At 40.9% G+C, this 23,486-nt stretch overlaps 1 protein-coding gene and 1 long non-coding RNA gene across 2 annotated transcripts in view; one reads left to right on the top strand and one right to left on the bottom strand.

The window, feature by feature from the left end:
* KIAA1217 (KIAA1217 ortholog) overlaps positions 1 to 23,486 on the bottom strand; it is a 527,643-nt gene that overhangs the window by 382,660 nt on the left and 121,497 nt on the right. The gene's annotated exons all lie outside the window — the stretch shown is intronic.
* LOC133259053 (uncharacterized) overlaps positions 1 to 23,486 on the top strand; it is a 33,997-nt gene that overhangs the window by 5,792 nt on the left and 4,719 nt on the right. The window contains exons 2-3 of the long non-coding RNA XR_009740251.1: positions 7,808 to 7,906; positions 10,628 to 10,844. This is a non-coding gene — a long non-coding RNA (uncharacterized LOC133259053). The remainder of the gene's footprint in view (positions 1 to 7,807; positions 7,907 to 10,627; positions 10,845 to 23,486) is intronic.

Raw genomic sequence — 23,486 nt, 5'->3', positions numbered from 1 at the left:
TTATGCCTAGTATGCTCTGACCACTGGACATATGCTAACTCATTAAATCCTCACAAAAGCTCATTAAAATAGGTGCTTTCACTGTCTCAGTTCTACAAGACAATGGAGGCACAGAGAGGCTGACTAACTTTCCCAGTGGCACACAGCCAGTATGTCTTGGTGCCAGAACTCTAATCCAGAGTCTGGTTCCAGGGTTTGTGCTCTTAAGAACAACACAGACTGCTTCTCAAAATTGTCACTGAGCTGTCATCTCCCAGAATCTTGGCACAGGCTTTTTATCCTGTCTCTCTGAATGTGGACAAGAAAGAATATCTTCCTGGCATAATGGAAGTAGAAAAACAGCTCTTCTAGGAAAGACAAATTTAGTGGATGTGTTAATTGCTCAGTCGTTTCTGACTCTCTGCAACCTCATGGACTATAACCCGCCAGGATCCTCTGTCCATTGGATTCTCCAGCTTTCCCTTTAAAACTTTTCTCCTTGTTTACCACTTCAGGGCAAGTTACAAAAAACTTTTTAGCTCCCATTCAAATGGCTACTCTTTCAATCAAAAAACCCAGAATGACAAATTTATTCAATTCTTTTCTGTACCAGCCTGTGTGAATTACACACTCAAACACTTTTGGGTTTAAATTCTGGTTTCATCATGTATACCAGTTATATGACTTGTGTCAAGTCATTTGCCGTCTCTAAGCTTCAATTTCCCCTTTGGTAAAATAGGAATAAAAACAGCACCAACCTCAGAGGATGTGAGGATTAAATTAAAACAATGCATGTAAATTGCTCCTCACAGCTCCTGGTTGGTAGTAAGATTTCAGTAACTCTTAGCTATTAGCTATGATTTCGATTATGAGGTTGATTACCATTATCGGAGGGATGACAGCATTTTAAATAGTTTAAATTCTTTTTAGTAAACATTTTAATAACATTGTTTATTTAAAAAGCATTTCGGAGCTTCTTGTAAATATCTAAGCTAGTAAAGTCCGTTCTAGGCATGCTACACTCCCTATTCATGAAATCTTTCCAACAAAAATGTTGCTTGGAACTTTTCTTGTCAGACAGTTTATTTTGATATTATAAGTTCACTAGAAAATGATGATGGGGCTTCCCTGGTGGCTCACTGGTAAAGAACCTGCCTGCCAACGCAGGCGACACAGGTTCAATCCTTGATCTGGGAAGATCCCACATGCCGCGGAGCAGCTAAGCCCTTGCGCCACAAATACTGAGCCTGTGCTCTGGAGCCTGGGAGCCACAACTACTGAGCCCATGTGTAACAACTGCTGAAGGATGCACACCCAGAGCCTGTGCTCTATAACAAGGGAGGCCACTGCAATGAGAAGCTCCCACGTTGTAACTAGAGAGTAGCCCCTGCCTGCCACAACTAGAGAAAAGCCCGCACCAGCAACGAAGACCCAAAGCGGCCAAAAGGTAAAATAAATTAAAAAATAAAATTATTTGAAAAAACTTAACAAAAAATTACAATGATGATGAAGATGGTAATGATGGTGATGAAGATGACAGTAACAAACCTTTTCTCTTTGAGCACTCACATTGAAATTTGTGCCAATTGTCTGAGGATAATTCTGAAATTCCAATAGAATGAAGTCTCTAGGTGACTTAATTGCTTTATGTCTTGTTTGTTCTTGGCAAATTGGTCCTGTCAATCGAAGCTCCTAGCTGTCCTAACTGGGCTGACAAGGCTCAGTTTTGCTGATTCAGGTTAGAGAACAGAGGATGTTCAGAAAACATGACACCTTTACTTTTGCACGAATATTACCCTGAACAAAAAAATTAACAGGTCCATCTGGGACCCCATTCAAGGCAATTTTATAGTCAGAGCAACCAGAGGCCATGAAACTACAAACCATACTATTTTTTAAAAAATTTTTCAAACTTTCAAGCCTTGCAGACTTCTCTTGGAATTTTTAAATGAGCACAACTTCAGTCAATTCAGAACAGAAATGGATGTCGATAGTTTCAACTCTTTGTCACCTATATCTGTAGAGGTGGTAAGGAGATGAACAAAAAGTCCGAAGTGAGGAGGGTCTTTTGACTGTTGTGTTCATTCACCACTGCCTTTGTCCTCTCTCTATCATAGAACATGGGCTTATATATGGAACACTCAAAGAAGAGCCTCCCCTGGGAACATATCCAGACAGCACATTCCTGCAAACTCCAGTGACCCTCCATTTCACAGCCAGGAAAATAATGGAGTCCCCAAACGAGGCAAATTTTGCACAGTGGACTTAGGGACAGATGGGAGAGTGTCTCTGTTTCCTTTCAAAACCAAAGAACAGAGGTACCTGAAAAAGACACTCATCCATACACAAAGGCCAGTTCCCCCTGGGACCTTCCTCTCCTGCTCTCGGAAGCAACTCTATTTCCCTGCTCCGAAGCCTCTGCTTGCCGCCAGGCAAAGGGCAAGATACTGAACATGAAATGAAGTCTTTTCAGTGCTGCTGTATTTGGGATAGAAACAAACTAGCATTGGAAAATGTTATTCTAAATTTAGTTTGGGATTTTGTATGAACATGTGTAGATAATCAGACTCAATGGCCTCTATATTAGGACAAAATCTGTACATTTTCCATGGTTAGCAGAGATGCGCTGGCATAATGTATTCAACTACTGAAATTAAGGATAGCTTGTTTCTGGGGAAAAAAATCTGTTAAAGTCTTTTGAATATTAGTAAATTATCTGCAAAACAGCAATGTAGTGAGCTTTGGATTTTCCCCTCTTTTACGAGCTTCAGCTGCTTTATTTCCCATAAATTGTTCAGGGTTAGAAGCACCATGTTTGGGCTGCCGTGAAAATAAGATGGCAATTTAAATGAGAAGAGAAATGTATCCCATATTTCTAAGAGAAGCATCTTCTCACTTGGAAAAGTCTTAGTAACCTATAATGCCTGACTCTGGCCCAGAGAATCAAGGATAGGTTAGTTCAGTTCAGTCGCTCAGTTCTGTCCAACTCTTTGCGACCCCATGTACTGCAGTACACCAGGCTTCCCTGTCCATCACCAACTCCAGGAGCTTACTCAAACTCATGTCCACTGAGTTTGTGATGCCATCCAGCCATCTCATTCTCTGATGTCCCCTTCTCCTCCCACCTTCAATCTTTCCCAGCATCAAGGTCTTTTCAAATGAGTCAGCTCTTCGCATCAGGTGGCCAAAGTACTGGAATTTCAGCTTCAGTTTCCAATGAATATTCAGGACTGATTTCCTTTAGGATGGACTGATTGGATCTCCTTGCAGTCCAAGGGACTCTCAAGAATCTTCTCCAACACCACAGTTCAATAGCATCAATTCTTTGGCACTCAGCTTTCTTTATAGTCCAACTCTCACATCCATACATGACTACTGGAAAAACCATAGCCTTGACTAGACAGACCTTTGTTGGCAAAGTAATGTCTCTGCTTTTTAATATGCTGTCTAGGTTGGTTATACCTTTTCTTCCAAGGAGCAAGCGTCTTTTAATTTCAAGGCTGCAATCACCATCTGCGGTCATTTTGGAGCCCACCAAAATAAAGTCTCTGACTGTTTGCATTATTTCCCCATCTATTTGCTGAAGTGACAGGACTGGATGCCATGATCTTATTTTAAGCCAACTTTTTCACTTTCCTCTTTTACTTTCAACAAGAGGCTCTTTAGTTCTTCACTTTCTGCCATAAGGGTGGTGTCATCTGCATATCTTAGGTTATTGATATTTCTCCTGGCAATCTTGATTGCAGCTTGTGCTTCATCCAGTCCAGCATTTCTCAGCATGTACTCTGCATATAAGGTAAATAAGCAGGGTGACAATATACAGCCTTGATGTATTCCTTTCTCGATTTGGAACCACTCTGTTGTTCCATGTCCAGTTCTAACTGTTTCTCCTTGACCTGCATACAGACAGGTTAAGCCAGCAGTAAAATCTGACCAACTGGTGATGAATTGAGTATCAAAAAATTGACCATCTTTTCCAGATGGATACTTCATTCATTCATGTTTTTTTTTCAACTTATTATATAACAACTAGGCATTGGGACATAGTAGGAAACAAAAGAAATTCCCTATCCTCATGAAGTAAGCCTTCGGTTGCATAGACAGCAGAACTCAAAGACTGATATGATAAATTCAGCAAAGCAAAACAAGGCAGGATAAAGTGTAGAGAATGATGGTGGTGTGGTTCAGGGGATGGGGTGGGGTGCAGCGCTGGAGATGAGAGAAGACGTGTCTGTGGCGTTAATATTGATGCTCTTGGTACCTAAATGAGGGGGTCAAGAGAGCCATGCTGGCATCAAGAGGTAGAAGTTTCAGGTGGAAGGAACAGCAAACACAGGCAAACATCTGGAGGCAAAAGGTATTTTATCAATACACACAGCGCTATGGAGAAACCAGAGCAGACAGAGGGGAGAGTGGTAGAACATGGTCAGGAAAGTCCAGCCAGACCACAAGGATCTTGTCAATTTAATGTCAAGTGCTCATGAGATGCCACAGTGTATTCACTGAGAGCTGTCTCAGTTTTAATGCCCTTAATGTTTCTTAAGATTTTCTTTTTTGATGTGGACCATTTTTAAAGTCTTTATTGAATTTGTTACAATATTGCTTCTGTTTTATGATTTGGATTTTTGGCCATGAGGCACATGGGATCTTAGTTCCCTGATCAGGAATTGAACCTGAAACCCTTGCATTAGAAGGCAAAGTCTTTACCACTGAACCACCAAGGAAGTACCACCCTTGGTAACTTTTTTATTTTTCATGTTTTTATTTATTTATTTGGCTGCGTTGGGTCTTCGTTGCGGCATGTGGGATCAAGTTCCCTGACCAGGGATCGAATCCAGGTCCCCTTCATTGGGAGCACGGCGTCTTACCCACTGGACCAGTAGGGAAGTCCCCCACCCTTGCTAATTTAAAGGGAAAAAAAATAAAAGTAAGAGTGGCCACAGCACAAAACTTTAACGCTCGGAAGATATTTGGAAACATTGCTGTATCTCATGCTTCTGAAGAGTTAACTAAGCTCATTAGAGCGGCCAGCCTTCCTGCCTGGTTCATCAGACCCTGCTGGCAGCTGGAATCTCGTGAATTATGCCCCTCCAGCCCCTGGATCATGTGCTTGGCAAGCAGAGCTGAGGGGGGACTTATATACACCTTCAGAGCTGCTGTTTGATGGCCTGGATGAAAAATGGCCTCTTTAGACTGTGGGGCTTTTCTTTGCTTAAAAGAAGAATGATTTCTCCAGGAACTCAGAGGTGGAGTGATCTGGAATGCAGGGTGTCCTTGGAGGTGAACACATGTGAACGCTGATAATGTCAGGCGGTGGCCAGGGACAGGCCAGGACGGGCCCAGTGGACACGCTGAATGGGGGCAGCCCCTTCTGATGCTGCAGGGCACGCAGGAACCCCTCTGATATATTGGGTGAGCCAGCACTTTCTCTCCGCCTCACTTTATCATCCAGAAAGGAACCTCATTCTTTAATAATCAGCTATTCAGTCTGTCATGTTTCTTTTTAAAAAGAAAATGCAGGGATCCTATCAATGGACAGTCCTCTCCACATCCCCTCCCCCCAACAAAAAGTCTCTGTGGCCCAGAGGAAACGGCCTGCAATATTTCAGCTCCTGCTGAAAAGTTTTCTTTGGAAGGAAGCCGTGTTCTAGTCAGACAAACCCAGGGCTGAATCTCAGCTTATCTACCTACTACTGGCGTGTGTCCTTGGGCAAGTTACATACTTTCTTCAAGCCTCAGTCTCTTGATCTGTAAAAAATAATAATTCCCTCCTTATGTATAGGCTTTTGGGATTGGAAATTATATGTCTGTATCTTTACCTATGGGCTTCCCTGGCGGCTCAGTGGTAAAGAATTCGCCTGCCAATGCAGGAGACATAAGAGAGGCAGGTTCGATCCCTTGTTTGGGATCCTTGTTTGGGACCCTTGTTTGTTCCCCTGGAGGAGGAAATAGCAACCCACTCCGTATTCCTGCTGGGAAAATCCCATGAACAGAGGACCCTGGCAGGGTGTAGTCCCTAGGGTCATAAAGAATTGGACGCGGCACACACTGCTACCTGTAATCTTATAATGGAGGCCAATGAGTTCACGGTTGTCAGTGTTGGGGAAAGGTGGAAAAAGCCTCGGGCTCTCGAAGGTGAGAGGGTCTGCATGAGGCCCCTTATAAGATTACTGCCCTGGGCCTGGCAGAGAGAGGTCTCTCCATCTCAAGTTAGGTTTCTCATAGGAAAATTAAAGGCACCTTTGATTTGGGTTGTTAACCAACAAATGACTGCACAAATACCATGACAAAGTTTTCAAATTCCATAAAATTCTAAAAAGGACACACACAGGGCATCACTTTGCTTCATTCTTTTGTTATGTCTAAAGTAACACACACATACCCACTCATGCACAGACACACAACCTTTCTACTGTCTCGTAGCTGTAGGTGTTATTGAGTGTTCTTTATCAGGAAGATGAAAGGGGTTCTTGGAAGCAGAGATTAGAGAAGACAAAGCAAAATAGAGTTTTACCAGTTTACTATCATTAGGTACCTTTTCTCCCCCTCAATATTGTGTTTTTTTTTTTGTTTGTTTGTTTGTTTTACCTTCAAGAAGTGTATTGTCCTTTAAAAAATGGGTTATGTAAAACCCAAACTTGACTTTTAACTTATTCAACTATCATTCCTTTCCAGAAAACTTACTCCTCCAGCTAACAACCACCAACCTGTTGCCTCTGACCCTGGCTGTCCCAAACATGGATTTCAGTAGGTCTTTCCTTGAACTAGCTTTCATCAGGCACAGGAAATGCCTTCCCAGGACATCCACCCACTGGGGACTGGCCTGATGGGTTTTCCTGATGATTTATTTATCAAGGAAGGAGGGAATGAGGGTGGTGGTATTCTCTCAATCTAGCCACTCGTTTTAGGAAAAAGTATCTTTGAATTTTTAAAAATGACTTGCCCAAAGGTCTACAAAAATCTTTTGAAGCTGCAGGAAGATGATTTTCAGAAAATTAGCATTTAGTCCTCTCCCAGGGAGGGTGCGTGGAAGGAAGGGAAACTGAATCTGCAGTACTCACAGGTGTGTCTCGAATCGTGCATTTTATAAATGGTCTTGTCACCTTAGCCTCTGACAAAAAGAAGCAATAGTTCACCCAAAGAATAAGCAAAGGCTTGAGAAACTCTTACTACAGTTTCATCAGCCAGCCCTTTCCTGCTACAAGTAGGTGACTGCAGAGTTCAAACTCAGTGTTGAAAACACAGTGGCTTAATATTACTTTTTTTTTTTTTTTTTTACTGCTCCTGACTTCTACCATACTCTGTCAAATACTTTTTGCCTGTCCATTAATGACAGTTCTGCTACATCCTACAGACTGCTGGTCACTTTCCATTATAAAAAGTCCAAACCAGTTGAAAACTCCAATCTCATATCCTATTAAGATCTCATCTCTTCTGTCCCCCAGCACAGGTTGGACTGTGGCTCTAGGGGCACCCAGTAGGGATGGGACACAGTCTGCCTCTCACCTCCTTCACCTTTCTCTCCTCCAAAATTTGACTATTCTGTGGGTTTGGGCAGTGAGGAGGGATCAGATGAAACCTCTCTGGGTGGTTTTCTTTGCTTCTAGGTCTAACACAGACAAGGTCTTAGCATCTACAGTATGACAGGATCCAAATGGGGCTCTTGATTGAATTTTCTGGCTGATTTTGCAGGGTCTACACAGTTCCTGGAGATGGGACAACAGGCCCTTGTTCAACCTCCCCACCCCCACACAGCCCCTACTACCGGCAGTATTTCCCTGTCTCTGTCTCCACCCTAACCCCTAGCCCCATACATACATTCTCTTAGAAGCTTGAGAGCCTTGTCTGCTAGTGGAGAACTTTCAAGATGGCGCCAACCTGCTCATGGTCCATGCAAGAATCTATCCATCCTTGCCACCACCGTACTGTAAGTACTGCTGGCTTCATGGTCAGTTCTTTTCTCTGATTTGCTCTGCCATCTTTCTCCTATTTCCTTTCAACCAGGCACAGGAGCTGATGGGCTGGCCTGTCACCTAAGCAGATGTGGCAAACAAGAGAGATGCCAGTCTTCCCCTCTTTCCAGTATCCTTCTTTTCAAAGTCAATCTTCCCTTGGCTTGAAGAGATAAACATCCCTTCTGTCTTCAGGGAAGAGGTCCGTCTGTCACAATGCATTCATGGAGTGGTCCCAGTGACCCCAGGAAAACCTTCTTTCCTCTGCTCCCCTTTCTGGGACACAGGTGTTGGTTCTAGTAGCTGGACCTGTTCTTCTTGAGGCCTTGGGGAAAGTGTCTGCTCCCACCTGTTGGGGGTTATCTTTGGTGTGTGGGATACTTGAAAACTCTGTGTTCTCAGATTCAGTCCCTACTTAGGGATTCCAAGGGAACAGGAAAAAGGCCCAGTTACTATTCTTTCATATCACTAACCAAACATTTCTTCAAACTGACCTCCATCAAACCACAAGCCTTGGACTTTCCTGGCAGCCCAGTGGTTAAGACTCCAAGCTTCCACTGCAGAGTGGTGCAAATTCAATGCCTGGTCAGGGAAGATCCCACATGCCACGGGTTGTTCCCTCCTCCCTCCCCCCAAAACCCCACAAGCCTTTCCAGAATGATCAGTTCATTCATCCACCTAACAAATATTTCTTGAGTGCCTTCCCTGTATTGCACACTGCTGGAGGCGCTAGGGATGTGGCAGCAAGCAGGGCGGATGAGGTGCTCTCTCTCAGCTTACATTCTGCTGGAAGTGAACACCTTAAGCAGGCATGCCCACAAGATGACTGGAGATAGTGCTGAGTGCTCTGCGATAGCAAGATGTGGGTAGAATGATGATGAGGAGAAGGGAGCCGCTAAGCCTGGTGGCTGGAGAAGGCTTATCTGAAGGGGAGATCGTTGAACTGGACCTAAATGATTCCCAAGAGGGCAGATGCAAAGGCCCTGAAAGGAGAGTTTGTTTGGCATGTTGAAGGATTTTAAGATAAGCAGGTGGTGGTTTTCCCATTCTCACCTTAGACTTAAATCTCCCATGATGCTTCTTCCCTTCCCTCTGCTTGCTCCAGGCTAACACATGAGATAAAGAATTCCACCGCTGGGGACTTCCCTGGTGGTCCAGTGGCTGGGACCCTGTGCTCCCAATTCAGGGACCTGGGCTCGATCCCTGGTAGGAGAACTAGGTCCCACCTGCTGCAACTAAGAGTTTGTATGCTATAGCTGAAGATCTCGCATACTGCAATGAAGATCGATTATCCCGTGTGCTGCAACCAAGACCCAGGGCAGTCAAATAAATATTAAAAAAAAAAAAAAAAGAACTTCATGGTTCACTCTGGTCTTAGTCCACCTTGAATATGTAAGGCCATTACAGCTGTGTCTTTAAACTTTGAGATTTTAGACATAAATGAGCATTTCCATCCATTTGTTTGAGTTATATGCTAGGAAGTATCCTTATCAGTAGCTCTGGCCAAACTGTCACCCATGTAGACAGTAGCCACCAGGAAATGGATAAGCAGAGCTGTAAGGCTTCCCATGCGCAAAATCTTCCTAATGGGGTTTACAGATGAATTCACTTGCTTATTGAAGTTGGTATGTTACACCTTAAAACGTTATACAAATAAAAATATGTTATTGTGAGGCTTACTTACTAGGATGAAATATGGATAATGAATAAAAAAGAAATAAGGTCCAAGAAAGCTCTAAGGTACCATTTCTCCAGTTGGTTTATTGCTTTGAAATAAGAGAACTCTCACCAGAATTGCCCATTTTGTTAAAATCGCCTTCATAATATTCATGCCCCAAATGGCATATTTCTTAGAGGCGTGGAATTTTAGCACTGAAAGATATCTTTGAGAAAGGTTAAGCAGCATTCGAAATTCATGTGGCATTCATAATTGCCAGACTTGAACTTCAATTCAAACTTCTCTGCTCCCAGGCCACTGGTCTTGCCACTGCACTGCAGGACTTCTGAGCTACAAAACGCTACCTGATATACATTACATCAAGCACCAGGGCCAACTGTTTTCTCAGCACACTTAGAGTACTGTGGAAGCAGCCTTCAAGGTGGCCCTGAATGATCCCACCTCCCAACATTCACACCCTTCTAGAATCCCCTCCTAAAGGATACCAAGGTTGGTCGCTATGACCAACAGAATATGGCGAAAGTAATGGTATGCCACTTTCGAGCCTGGTTATAAAAGACTGTGGCTGTCATCATGGTCTGTCTCTCTTGAATCACTTACTTGGGAAAACCAGCTGCCATAGTATGAGGATGCTGAGAGAGCCTATGGAAAAATCCACATGGTTAGGAAGCGAGATCCTCAGCCAACAGCCAGCAACACATGAATGAACTTGGAAGCACCTCCTCCAGCTTCATGTAATTAGAGCCCAGCCAACAGATTGACTACAGCCTCACAGGAAAGCCTTAGCTTGAACCACCTAACTAAACTGACCCCAGATTTCTAATACAAAAAAAAAAAAAAAAAAACTCATGAGATAATAAATACTATTTAGGCTGACATCTTGAGGGATCACTTTTTGTGCAGCTATAGGTTAACTGACAGGCACAGTGTTTCTCAGTTCTTCTAAAGCATCCTCGGTACCACGTGATGGGTTGTACCACTCAGGGATAATTCCATCTTCTCATCCCTTCTCACACAGGAGAGGGATGGACAGACACTTGCCCTGCTCAAGGACCTGCCACAGCTTGGTCTCTGCCAACATGGATGTAGAGGGGAGAGGATGGCCCAGCCAAATGCTAAAAACACTTCCTTAAGGACAACTCATGGCAGGTGTCAGCCTGTGCTCAACTTTCATTGAGAACCTGGAACAAAGGCCTGGCAGTAGTTTGATGTTCACAGTGAAGAATGAATGCGAGGTATGACTTTATGCAGACTTCCTTTAAACATGCACAGTCTTGCTGCTATTTTCATGCTTTCAGAGAATTGCAAATTTCCAGAGGCTGCTCTTTCCCTGCCCTGGATTTGGTGGAAAAGATTTTTGAAGATGTCAGTGAACTCAAAATTTATATTAACCATTTGCAGGCATGTGGACACATTTCTTTAAAAAATCTTGCAATTTAGGGCATGGGATATACTTATGCTGGAGTGCCTTGTGTCTTAAAGGCACCTGAGTCATCCCACCCTGGTTTCTCTGCTAGACTATGTCTCTTTCCTTCTTCAGAGATGAGTTTGATTGCACTAGATTCATAAAGCCTTTCTACAGAAATGCTCTCTAGTTAGTATCATTTCTTACCCATCTCCTTCTCACCACTAGACTTCAGGTATGAGTAGAATGGAGCTTGATTCAACATCCCACTTGTCTCTGGGGGTGGCTGTCCCGGCTCCCCATATTAATTCTCTGACTTGAAGGATATTCAAGACTTTGAAGAGTGGGAGCTTAATAAATGTCACCAAAGAGCACCAGTGCTTGAGGGGCTGGAATGAAGGAAGGAGCTGGATAATGATCACAATGGGAACTCAACTTGGAGATGAACTTTCTGTAGGGTGACTTCACATATCGTGTGCTAACTTCTCAACTCTCCTGTGAGGTAAATGGAGCGAGAGAGACAAAGAGAGGGGAAGGGAGAAGGAAGGAAGAGAAGGAGAGAGGGAGGGAGAGAGAAAGAGATAGGGAGAGAGAGAAGGGAGGAAGGGAAGATGGGAGGAAGAAGAAAAGAAAGAAAAAGAGAGGAAGGAAGGGATGGAGGGAAGGAAGAAGAGAGAGAGAAATAGAGAGAAAGGAGGGAAGGAAAGAAGAAAGAAAGAAAGAAAGAGGAAGAAAGCAGGAAAAAAGTTAAGAGGGAAGGAGGGAAGGAAGAAAGGAAGATCTGTATCTACTGTTACACAGCTGGGGACATAGGGAGGAAAAGTCTTGTGTGCATTAGTAATGTCTTTCAAGAGTTAAAGCTCAAGCTTCACACAGTCAGAGGGGAAGGCTGGATGAGAACCACCCGGAGATCTGACTAACAGGGAGCTCTGAGGGGCTATTGGAAGCTCTCTTGCCCTTCTGTGGCCTTTGTTCCCACAATGGCTGAAATCTACCACTACAATAAATGTTTGCATGCCAGTGATAGTCTTTTGAAACAAAAATACTCTTAGAAGTGTTAACCTGCTCTCTGTTCCTAGTATTCTGTGCTGAAGGGGTTTACCAGAACACATTTCCTCAGGGTTCTGAGGGAATAAGAGTTTATGGAAGAGGAGACAAGATCCCATAAAACTTAGACCAAGAGACAGCTTGTGAGGACAACTGTTTCTTTGGGGAGACAGAATTGCTCATTCACTTCTTATAAAGACTGATGTCAAAGGTGAAGCTGTTTACTTTTTGCAGTTTTCAGGTAAGGAACTGAAAGTCAAGCACTCTTAGGAATTTCAAATAGAATATTTGAATTTTAAAATAAGAATGTATAGACATGTGGGGTCCTGGTAGGTAAATAATGCTGTTAAATTCAAGCACTTTGGGGACCATCATGTTGGTATTTCAATTTTAGCCACAGTAGAGCCAGGAAGTGCAAAAGTTGAAGTTCTCACGGCCAAAGTAATTTATCCCTGTTACACACTCCTGACAGAATTCTTACAAGCCCTCAAAATTTGTGTCTCTAATATACTCAGCTTGCTGAGCTGCTTTTGCTAAAAAGGACATCACCGTTAGCCCCTTCTGGGCAATATGGTTACATTTTTAGCCACGTTAGGACTCATGGCATTTATTTTGCAAGGCAAAGAGAAATATCCATTTGTAGAACTTCTCGAGAGAGAAGGGGGCCAAAATAGGACAGGGAGACCATGGTTTTACTTTTCTCTATGGAAACAGAGCACTTAAGTTTGACATAACAAGGCCTTTTTAATTGGATGTTGACATAAGAAAAGAATACCACTTACAAAATATCAAAAATGTGAAATACTTAGGGATAAATTTCACAAAAGATATATAATACATGTACACTGAAAACAACAAAATATTGCTTGAAAGGTTAAAAAGACATACATAAATGGAGATATATACTGAGCTTGTGGGCTGAAAGATTTAATGTTGTTAAGATGTCAGTTTTCCCCAAAATGATGTACTCTGATTGACATTCCAGAAGGCTTTTGTATAGAAACTGACAAGATGGAGAGGAACTAGAATGGTCAAAACAGCTTTGAAAAAGAAGAACAAAGTTGGAGGACTAGCACCATCTGATTTCATGACTTAATTATAGAGCTATACTAATCAAGACAGTATGGAAATAGCAGAATGACTGACAAAGAGATCTGAGACTAGAAAATCCATAAATAGGCCTACATGTACAATAATTTCTGAAAAAGATAGAAAGAAAAGTCTATGGGAAAGAACAGGCTTTCAACAAATGGTGCTGGAACAACTGGATACCAAAAAAGCAAACAAAAACTTCAATTGGTATCTTGTACCAGATAAAAAAGTGGTACTACTTTTTATAACTCATAGACCTAACTGTGAAACCTAAAACTATGAAACCTCTAAAAGAAAACAGAGGAGAAAAATCTCTGTGACCTTGAGTCAGGCAAAGTTTCCTTGGATCTGACACCAAAACCAAAACCCATAAAAGAACAAATTGACAAAATGGACTCATCAAATCTTAAAATTTATGCTCTTCAAAAGACACAGTTAATAGAACAAAAAGATAAGTCAGAGACTGGGGGAAGATCTTTGCAAACATATCTGATAGACTGTTTCTAGAATACATCAATATAAACTGACATCTTAACTATTAAATACAGAGCTCTCAGAACTGAATCATAAATAAAAATTTTAAAGTGAATTAATGATTTGAACAGATACATCTTCAAAGAAGATATAAGGATGGCAAATTAGCACCCATAAAAATTCAACATAATTGTGCATTAAGGGTATACAGATTAAAACCACAAGGAGATACATTTCCTTTAGAATGTTCAAAATTAAAAAGACCAATTATACCAAGGGTTGGTGAGGTAATGGAGCTATTGGAACTCCCTTCTCTGATCTTGAGTACATCAAATGGTACAAGCAATTTGGAAAGAAGTTGGAAAGTTTCTTAAAAACTTAAACATATACCTATCATGTGATGCAGCCATTCCACTTCTAGGGTTTACTCAAGAACAGTGAAAGTGTTTTTAAGATGTACCTGGAATTTGTTTTAATCAAGCCTGGTAAGACACCCAGATGTAGAAATAACTGTCATGAAGGAAGATGACTTACTTACAGTTCCCTAGAACAGGAGGCATGGCTCAGCACCCTGGGGTGCCACAGTGGCAAGCACCTAAGTCAATCAGGAGGGGAAGATGCCTTCACTCTGTTTTTTTTTTTTTTCGAGAAGGAACGAGCAAGTAAGGGTAAGCAGGCTAGGCAGGATTCAGGTTGACTAGTTTCAGCAGTCTGCAAAGTGTGAGGCTTGCTCCTGGTTGTCTAATACCTGGCCCTTGGGTAATTAGGGCAGGTGGAGAGCGGCTCAGAGTGCGAGAGCATCAAAAGAGAGGCGATGGGGAGGAAGTGCTCTGGGTTGATTAGCTTGCAAATGAAATGCACACGTGACCAGAGGGGCAGTCACTCCAAGATGACCAGATGGCAGAACATCAGAAACACATGGTTAACAGAGAAATCAGATGTCCATTCAGAGACTTTGCATGAATGTTCATATCAGCTTTGTATGTAATAGCCTCAAAGTGAAAACAATCAAAATATATGTCAACAGCTAAATGGATATATAGAATGTGGTATATCCAAAAAATCGATTACTACTCAGCAATAAAAGCATACTTCCCTGATGGCTCAGACAGTAAAGAATCTGCCTACGATGTGGGAGACTTGGGTTCAATCCCTGGGTCGGGAAGATTCCTTGGAGAAGGAAAGGGCTATCCACTCCAGTATTCTTGCTGGAGAATTCCATAGACAGAGGAGCCTGGTGAGCTACAGTCCATGGGATTGCAGAGAGTCAGACACAACTGAGTGACTTTCACTTCACTCCACTTCAATAAAAGGAAGAAACTATTGATAAATGTAACAGCATAGATGAATTTCAGAAATAATTATGGTGAAAGGAGGAGATAAAAAGGAGTATGTATGATTCGATTCATTCTAGAAAATGCCCGTCAATTTATATTATAATTGTAAATGCCCAACACAGATCAGTGGTAGCCTGGTGATGAGAGGGGGATAGAGAGTGACCTTAAAAATGAGAACAAGAAAAATTTGGGAGCGATAGCTATGCCATTATATTGATAGTGGTGATGGGTTCATGGTATATACATATGACAGGTCTTATTAGATAGTACAATTTATTATTTTTTGAAGATGAATCTTTAATGAACTCCAGTTGAGAAAGACTTTCTGAATTTCAAAATGGGAGAACAAATCACTAAGGAAAAGATTTATAGGTTTGCCTGTATAACGTTTGAGTGAATATTCCATATATCCTCAAATAGTACAATTTAAATGTATACAGTTCTGTAGGCAGTCACCTAGTAAAAGCGGGGCCAGAGAATGAACAACAGTATACAGGCCAAGGACTTCCCTGCCAGTCCAGAGGTTAAGAATTCACCGTGCAATGCAGGGAATGTGGGTTCAATCCTCGGGAGCTAAGATACCACATGCCTCAGAGTAACTAGGCCTGAGTGCTGAAAATACTGAGCCCAGGCACCACTAGAGAGCTTGTGCACTGAAATGAAAGATCCTGTATGATGCAAAGAAGCTCCTGAGTTCTGTAAGTATGACCCAACACAGCCAAATAGGTAATTAAATTATATATATATATATATATATATATATATATATAAAAGCCAGTATCTAGCTCAGTGGAATTACTTCCAGTCCTGATTAGACTGCAATAGGCACCTAAAACCTTAGTGGCTCAGTCTCCCCATTTCCATAAATTACGTGTGAGTGTTTATTTATCTTATTTAGGTTTATTCCTAAAACCAAGGTGAACTAGAAATGAGTTCGAGAAAATGTGTGAAGCTCCAAGCCCTTGCTGAAGGAAGTAGAAAACCGTGTAACCACAGTCTGTGTTTTTACTACTTCCCACGTTTAGAGTGAAATGTCTCTAGAAAACAGAATAAGATTCCAGACAGACATAACCACAAATGGTGTTTTTACCCTCCAAAGCATAAACTAACCCTTTCCGGGCTGCTGTTTCAGCTGCTGGGAGATCCTAGGGTGCAGGATTGCAATCCTGAATGGTACACGAAGGAACATTTGCTTCCAATACCAGCTGTAGTCAATCAACCCCAGAGTGAACCAGACAGTCAGTCCCCCAGCCAGACCTCATGGTGGAAGGGATAAAGGGCCTGCCTGAAATGGGCCCATTGACTTCAGGGTAACGGTTCGTGAAGGCGACAATAGGCCCTAAAGGCACAAAACAGTGGGTTTTCACTCAGCAGGCACCCTTCTGATTAAGTCAGCCTTGTTGACATTCAAGAATTTGTTTTTTTCCCCAAACAAAACTGTTCTGAGGTTTATTCTTAATTCCAGCATGTGTAAATTTGTTTCCTTTTCTCTACTGGTCATTTGAGACTTATTCATTAATAAAGAATCTTGAGAGCATTCCACAATTCCTAGGAACAGATTGTTTTTAATGAGAAAAAAAAATCCAAACTTTAGAGTTTTCCCTTTTAACTAAAAGATTTGGCACTTCTTTTCAAATAAAGCAATACAGTCTTTCTTGACAAAGAGAACTTGTACTTTCTAAAGGGAATAGGAAGTACAAGGTATAGTAAAGCTTATTTTTAAAAAAGTATTAGACAATAGATGAAAAAGGCATAATATGTTCTGCCTTATTTAGTCTAAAAGGAGATTTACTGGATGTGGAGGAAGACTGTGAAGTCTTACAGAAGTAACACAATCTCCCCTTGTAGAGACTGTCATTACACTGAAAGCCACTGCCTATTTCTGTGTCCTTCATGCATAAAGAGCTAGAAAATGCTATTTCACAAAATAAGAATTTTTTTGGTAATTCATTAACTTTCAGTTTTGACACATACAGCAAATATTTTACATACTGATTTGCAAGAAAGGGTTTTTAAAAGGCTAAGTACTGATCCAGAAAATGAGAAGGAAAGGAAGATGGGACCCGGTGCTCTTTCTCTATCTGTGGATATTTACCACAATAATAACATTTTATTTTTACAGTGCCTCGCTACCATTTGCAATCTGGGCATTTACAGAAAATGCATGCTAGTCAAACCAGAGATTAAAATACATAAAACCACATCAGAAGAAAATCATACACTCATTGCACAATATACTCAATGCTGAAAGATAGAGAGACAGAGAGAGTTTATTACCCATATCTAAGAACCAAAATGTTCTTCTATTTGCAGGGCAGGAATAGAGACACAGATGTAGAGAATGGTCTTGTGAACATAGCGGGGGAAGGAGAGGGTGGGATGAAATAAGAAAGTAGCGCTGACATGTATGCACTACCATCTATAGAATAGGTGGCTAGTGGGAAGCTGCAGTATAACACAGGGTGCTCAGCTCAGTGCCCTGTGATGACTTAGAGGCGTGGGATGAAGGGATGGGAGAGCGGTCCAAGAGGGAGAGGAGATATGTATGCATATGGCTGATTCACATTGCTCTACAGTAGAAACTAACACTACATCGTAAAGCAATAATACTCCAATTAAAAAATAAATTAAAGAAATCTAAAACTTAAAAGAAAAAAAAAAAAAAACAACCAAAGCTTTCTTGAGACATTGGAAACTAAAAAGTAAGAGGGAGAAAAAGGGAGCCAGAACAAGAGAGAAAGGCTGTTTGAAAGCTATTCTAACTTAAAATGTCAGGTCTGACCTATGGTCACAAAACTTGATTACTCTGGTTAACAGTAAGGGATTTAACTTTTATCTGAAAACTTACAAGGCTGGGGTTAGTATGGAAAAAAACAACAGATCTGGAATTAAATTCAAGTCTTAGCACTGCGACTAACCCCATTGTGTGACCTATAGTAATTCACCATCCCTTTTGGCCCTCAGTTCCTGAGCCTATAAAATGAGGGGACTGAAATAAATTCTTCCCTTGGGTCTATGTAGCATTATTTTTATTTTGTTTTTTACTTTTTGGCTGTTCTGGATGGCTTGTGGGATCTTACCCAGCCAGGGATTAAACCCTCGACCTCTGCAATGGAAGCCTGGAGTCTTACGCACTGCATCACCAGGGAAGTCCCTCTCTGTAGCATCATAAACCAATGGTTCTCTGGTGAAACCACACAAAAACTAATAGTTCTTCTAGCAAAGGACCCTCAGTGGGACAGTCAGCAAAATTGAGGGATGAAGTTAAGCAGAGAGGAAGGCAGACGTATTCTTTCCTGAGATAAGAAAGCATTCTTTCTCCAGAGAGCTTTTACATCACCATGAAGCACTCATGCCCAGACGACTCTACTCCTGACAGCATGGGATCTGTCCCTCTGGTATACATGTCCCAGCATCGTATTCTTGGGACATCCCTCTTCCAGCTTGCATCATGGAGCCTCAAAGCATGCCTGGCACACTGGATGCTCAATGAGTGAACTCCAGGAAGATCCCTCCTCAGGTAAGATTCTAGCCCTACCTGGAGCAAGTGACATTGGCAAGTCACTTTCCCAGTCTCTCAAAGCTTCAGTCTCCTGATCCTTAACATGAGGTTTTTATTCAATGAGGTAAAAATATGCAAAATTTGATCTGAGTAGCGCAAACTACTGTGGAACTGCAAAGTATGTGATGTCTGTCTTTACAAAACTCTTAAAGCAGATACAAGAATTGCGACACTTTTCTAGGACTTGGGTCTAGCAAATTGCCCCAAGCGTGTCTCCCTTCTCGGACTTGTTATCTGTCTGTTCAGCTCCAGGCACAATGGACCTCAGAACCTTTGGGATAGTCTCCAGGAACTGGAGGTCTGACCTCCATTTCTCCAGTCTTCCAAGGCTTATCCCCAAGATCATCTTACTCCTGACCCCTATGGGTAACAAGCTTGTCCATATCAGGTGTGAGCTTGAGACTTCAGATTCTCAAGGCTGCCCCGGCCATGCTGGTCTCGCCTCTATGTCTACTAGGAGGGAATAACACTCTGCAGCTCCAACTCGGAAATCCTCATGGGAAAATGATGCCCTCTTTTAAGATGTCAGCTCTATGAGACTATCCACTTATGAGAATAAGCTACTGGAAAGGCATGAAGAGCCTAGAGAAGGAGGGAGAGAAAGAGAGTCTTGATGACAGCGACCTTGGAGGCAGCCATGCTTGATGCGGATAGTTACTGTCGTTTAGGCCATAAGTAGAGTCCAACTCGTTCGTGACCCCATGGATTACAGCATGCCAGGCTCCTTGGTCCTCCGCTATTTCCTGGAGTCTGCTCAAATTCATGTTCATAAGCAGGCAATGCTATCTAACATCTCATCCTGTACTGCCTTCTCCTTTTGCCTTTTATAAACAGTTCTATCAAATCATTCACAACTGGCCTCTATAAAATCCAGGAGGTCTTAAGGACGATGCCATAGAGAAACTGAAGACCAAGCAGTAATCAGGGTATTTACAAAATGCAAAGATTCTCACTCTGGCACAGAATAGGGTTTTCTGTGTCAATGACAATAAAAACTCACTGCATTTTTCATATGGTTTTTTTAACACACAAATGAGATTAATGTCTGACGGTCAGAAATAAACATTTTATAGAAATGAAAATATATATTCGGATAAAAAATAGCATACATTTTTTCTTAGTACAATTAAATATACTTAAGTGGGAAAAATACTAAGCTTAACTTTAGTTTTAACTTTAGAAACCCATGTCTTTCTATTTACATGTAAAAGATTACCATCAGAAGTAGCAATTCTTCAACATAATACTACATAAGTGTTCTATAAAATGCAGTTCAAATATGTGCAAGAAAAAATTCAACTCTATTCATAGGAATGAATGCTGTAGTTAAGAATGCAAAATAGTTTTAGTAATTTAAAACCGAGAAAGAAAAAAAAATCTCCGTTAGGGATAAATATTCCATATATGGTTTTTATTCAAAGGCAACTTATTTTTAGGAAGCTGGAGAGAAAATAAATTTCTTAGCTCTTTTGGACTTATATGTTCAAAAGTGACTATTTATATTTAAGGTAATATTTTAAACTTTTATTTTTTTAAAGCCAGTGTTTCAGCAATACATACATTAAGTTTAATAGCTTTTATTTTAATTTCTAAAATATGTCATTGCAAAGTGAATCCAGTCACAAAGCTCTTTTTTCAGATGACTAAATGATTTTGTTCAACATACAACTCTGGCATTATGATGATTTTACCACTCTTTAAATACAATGCATCTGAGGGACAACTTACTCTCTGAAACTCTGAGATATTTACTGGGTCCTTCCAAGAATTCCCAAAGTGGTGCTTTCAAGGTTTAGAGAGGCTCTCTAAGAATTTACAATATAGATCATTTTAAGATGCTTTTCTTTTACAAAACAGAATGTGTTTAGAGAAATAAAGACAATCTTCTCTTCACCCCCACCCCCCAACCTTACTGAATTACAAAAATAAAAAATTACATTTGCAAACTTTCCAAAGGAAACAGGTTGCTTGTTTGATCTCTGCAATGAAAACGGTGGTAGAACAGAGCAAGATGCTTGTATTTATCAGCGAGCAGAAGCTACTATCCATACTTCCAGAGATGCACAGAAAGGCTACTTAAAACTGCAGATCCTGGGAACTCACCAGATCATTTTGTATTGGAATCGGAATCCCCAGGGATTTTTTTTTTTTTAAGCAAGGTCCCTAAATGATTCCTAGGTATACTGAAATTTGTAAGCCAAAGCATGTGATGTTGAAGAGACAGAGCAACTCTCAGATCCCTGAAAGAGCACCAAGCATTTTCCAAATGTATCCTTTGCATGACTTTTTTCTTCCTCCATATAAGGGAGGTAGAGAGGTGGGTCGTTGTGACTTATCTCCTCCCACCTGGGTTCAACAGACAGAGGCTAGGCTCCTGTGTTCATCTTGTTTGATATTCCAATCAGGGAATTAATAAATTTTGCTGGGTGGGGAGTTGCTCTGCATGGTTTATGGGATCTTAGCTTCCCAACCAGGGATTGAACATGGATGGGCCCCGGAAACTGAAAGTGCCCAATCCTAACCACTGGACCACCAGGGAATTCCCTAATAAATTCTTGATAATGATCAGACTGTGTCCAGTAAGGTCTCAGATTCTTCATAGATCAAATCTTGCAATCGTGCCTGCATTCTTTTTGCGATAACAATTTCTGAAAAGAGAGTATTTCCTCTATAAATTGTCTATAAACAACTTAGAAACTTAGTCCATAAATGATAACGGGCAACTTTGGAATTCTCTTCAAACGGTATTCTCACCAAAATACTCTGAGAGGTGCTGAACAAATAGAAAAATGTATGTGCAGGCATGATTTTGTGTGACTCAATCATTGTATCTTTCCTGACCAAAGATTCAGTTCAGTTCAGTTCAGTTCAGTCGCTCAGTCATGTCCGACTCTTTGCGACACCATGAACCGCAGCACGCCAGGCCTCCCTGTCCATCACCAACTCCCAGAGTCCACCCAAACCCATGTCCATTGAGTCGGTGATGCCATCCAACCATCTTGTCCTCTGTCGTCCCCTTCTCCTCCTGCCCTTAATCTTTCCCAGCATCAGGGTCTTTTCAAATGAGTCAGCTCTTCAGCATTAGATTACAAATGCAAAACTAAGTGTTTGATTCTTATCACAAGGAGATGCTTGTCTCCTTTCCTAAACTAAAGGTTGCTGCTGCTGCTGCTAAGTCGCTTCAGTCGAATTTCTTACAAAGGTGGGGAAAAAAAGAAAAGAAAAAGAAACTCATATGCTGGTTACTCAGTCAACGCTTATTTTCTGGCTTTGCTTTCCTTGAAATCTTGTTTATATTATTCTTCTATAACAATGAATAGCCAGAAAAGCTCTTATAAAAGGTCTGCCTGTATAAGTGTGTTAAATAATTATAATTTAAGCTCCAGACTAATCTCAGATTATCAACACCTGGATGTGTTGGTGAGCAAAGTCTGAAACTCCAGTGAAATAGACAAGGAAGAATAGAACAGAGTTATCCTTGACCCAATTGTTTAAGTTTGTTATCCTGGTTTGCTAACAATTCAAGACCTGTTTGTATAACTGTTGCCCATAGGGCAGAGATAAAACAAACAGGAACTGCAAAGGTAGGTTTGGGAGACTTGGGTGTATTCTTCTGGGTAGCTCCAAAAGAGAGCCTCTGCAATGTTCAGTCTCACGCTAAAACAAATTCCAAAGCGTTGTTTGATCTGCATGGAAGACCCAAATAAGATGATAATCATTAACTCAAATGAGCTCCCTGTTTACAAAACCACTGTGACCATTTGGCAGCTGTAAATAACTCTTTGTTCAGGATTGGAAAACTCACGGAGAAGCAGGATATATAAATTATAAAAGATATGAGAGGTGGGGTTAAAAGAGATACATGGAGTAACTTGGAGGACACTAAAAGTCAGGCTACCAGAGGACCTAAGGAAGAAGTAAGCACAAAACATCTAAAAATAGCAGAACTGGAGGAAATGGTTCCAGAGGGATTTGATCTGCCATTGTACTCAAATCCTGCCATTTCAGTTCAGATCTATAAAAAGGCATCCTTCCTATCCATTCAGTAAAGATACTGATTACACATCCTGTTTCATACCGGTAGGCCTTACCACCCAGATTTCCAAATTTCTTACTTTATAAGGTCAGTCTCATGTTACATTGCTTTCTCTCTGTGAATTTACATGGATCACAAAATCGAGTCAATAGCATTTCCCCTTCTCATCCTTGCAACCAACACAGGAGGCTTGATGGTACAGCTGATGTGAGGCTGGCAAATACATTTAAAAATCTGCATCCTTTCTACTCTTACCAGGGCTCACTATACATTAAGTTTTGCTTTTTATCTTTTGTTTTATTTCCTTGTGCCTTGGCTTTACAAGAGAAGCTACATAAATATTCTTTTGTTCTGTTTTTTTCACATTAATCAATTACAGGCTTCTGAATGACCAATATGTCACAAATGACAGAAAAAGTGAGATACAAACTTTGAAAATTTAGTCCCTCATTGAAGTTTGAAAAGTACCATACTTTTAAATTTGAGTGTATGCATGAATATAAATAAAATTCTTTATTAATAAACTTTTCTCTAATCCTTTAAATTTTAGTTTTTTTAAACAAGTATATTACATTACAATACTGTATTAGTTTCAGGTGTACAGCAAAGTGATTCAGTTATATACATAAATATCAGATTATTTCCATTATAGCTTATTTTAATAATTGAATATAGTTCTCTGTTCTATACAGTAAATCCATATTGTTTATCTATTTTATATTTTATTTTATAAAAATGGCAATTTTTATCTGTTAATCCTATAACTCATATATCCCTCCTCACTTTCCCTTCGGTATCTGTAGACTTGTTTTCTATGCCTGTGGATATGTTTCTGTTTTGTAAATAAGTTCATTTGTAGTATATTTTAGATTCTACATGTAAGTCATATCATATAATATTTGTCTTGCTCTGTCTGACTTACTT

The sequence above is a fragment of the Bos javanicus genome, chromosome 13, assembly GCF_032452875.1.
Source record: "Bos javanicus breed banteng chromosome 13, ARS-OSU_banteng_1.0, whole genome shotgun sequence".
Classification (NCBI taxonomy): domain Eukaryota; kingdom Metazoa; phylum Chordata; class Mammalia; order Artiodactyla; family Bovidae; genus Bos; species Bos javanicus.
This window is presented reverse-complemented; position numbering and strand designations above follow the sequence as displayed.